We start from the raw sequence: 1,234 nt of genomic DNA, 5'->3' as shown, positions 1-1,234 counted from the left end.
TATTTCTCTGTACTATATTTTACAATAAAAGAGCTTTTCATCAATAGCACTCAAGGAAGTAAATTGTATAGCTCAGAGAATCTTTAGTAAAGCTGATGATCCAATCTTAACAATGAGATGAACCTTAAGATTCTTGGTATTTAAAACCTTAGTCAATAACACATCACAGGAACTGCCAACTCAGGATACTGCTGCAATGGAACTGCCATTGTCATTGTCACTGTCACAAAGCTGTTTGACAATAGAGTCCATGGCTAGCCTTGCTGCCACTCTTTTTGTTGGCACTGTCTCTAGATTTAGAATCCTTGGTAGCAAAGTCTGACTGGTCAAGCCTGCATCACAGCCTGTGTACATTATAGTTCCTAGGGGAGAATAAAAATTAACATCTATTCTTCTGAGATACTATCTTCTGATGTAGAATTCAGCCCTGCCTCCCTTGAATATTTACCCTGTGAACATCCTCTAATTGAGTAACGAGTATAAAGTTTTGGCTCCATTATCTACATCAGGAGACAGATCAGTCTTCATCCATTTTCTGTTGCTTATTAAAACAATCCTGGAAACTGGGTAATTTATTTAAAAAGGAATTCATTTCTTACAGTTTTGGAGACTGAGAATTCTAAGAATGAGGGGCTGGATCTGGTGAGAGCCTTCTTACTGATGGGAAATCTCTGTGGTGTCCAAGTTTTATTTCATTTTGTCTTTTCTTTTTCACATTAGACAGGTAATGTACTGATATCATAGCAAGGATTTAGGGAGCCAGATCTCATATGGGCATGAAAAGACAACAGTCATATTTCTGAACTACAAATGGATCTCAGCATGAGTTATAGAGGATATTCAAACCATAGCAAGACCTAACAACTTCTATCTCTGTGTAGTTTGTTAAACTAGTTTAAAAGGAAATAGAGAAATTATATAGAAGTGTAATAGTTTTAGAAGATGGATTTGGTGATGTAACAGCAAATAACTAAAGAGTTTTATTAATGTGGTGGCCATAGCTCTTTTTTCTGGGAACCGAAAGTGTTAGATTAGATCAAGAGGAAAGCCAACATTAGAGGAACAGAGATCAACACAAGTGGTGGTCCTGAGACAGAATAAAATATTCAGTGAAAAGGGTATCTGAGATGACACTAGGATGTAGGTAAAAGCCAACCCAAGGGCCTTGAAGTCTGCATTATGCTGACTCTTTTTCCTTTTCCTTTTTTTTTTTTTTTGAGACTGAGTATCTCTG

The 1,234-nt window shown here is 36.7% G+C and overlaps 1 non-coding gene across 1 annotated transcript; it reads right to left on the bottom strand.

The window, feature by feature from the left end:
- Positions 1-714: 714 nt before the first annotated feature.
- Positions 715-816, bottom strand: LOC119620147 (small nucleolar RNA U13). The gene has a single exon (XR_005236609.1). It is a non-coding gene; the product is annotated as a small nucleolar RNA U13 (small nucleolar RNA).
- Positions 817-1,234: the final 418 nt, after the last annotated feature.

The sequence above is a fragment of the Chlorocebus sabaeus genome, chromosome 3 (genome assembly GCF_047675955.1).
Source record: "Chlorocebus sabaeus isolate Y175 chromosome 3, mChlSab1.0.hap1, whole genome shotgun sequence".
Lineage (NCBI taxonomy): Eukaryota > Metazoa > Chordata > Mammalia > Primates > Cercopithecidae > Chlorocebus > Chlorocebus sabaeus.
The sequence above is the reverse complement of the archived record's forward strand: the minus strand, read 5'-3'. Positions and strand labels throughout refer to the sequence as shown.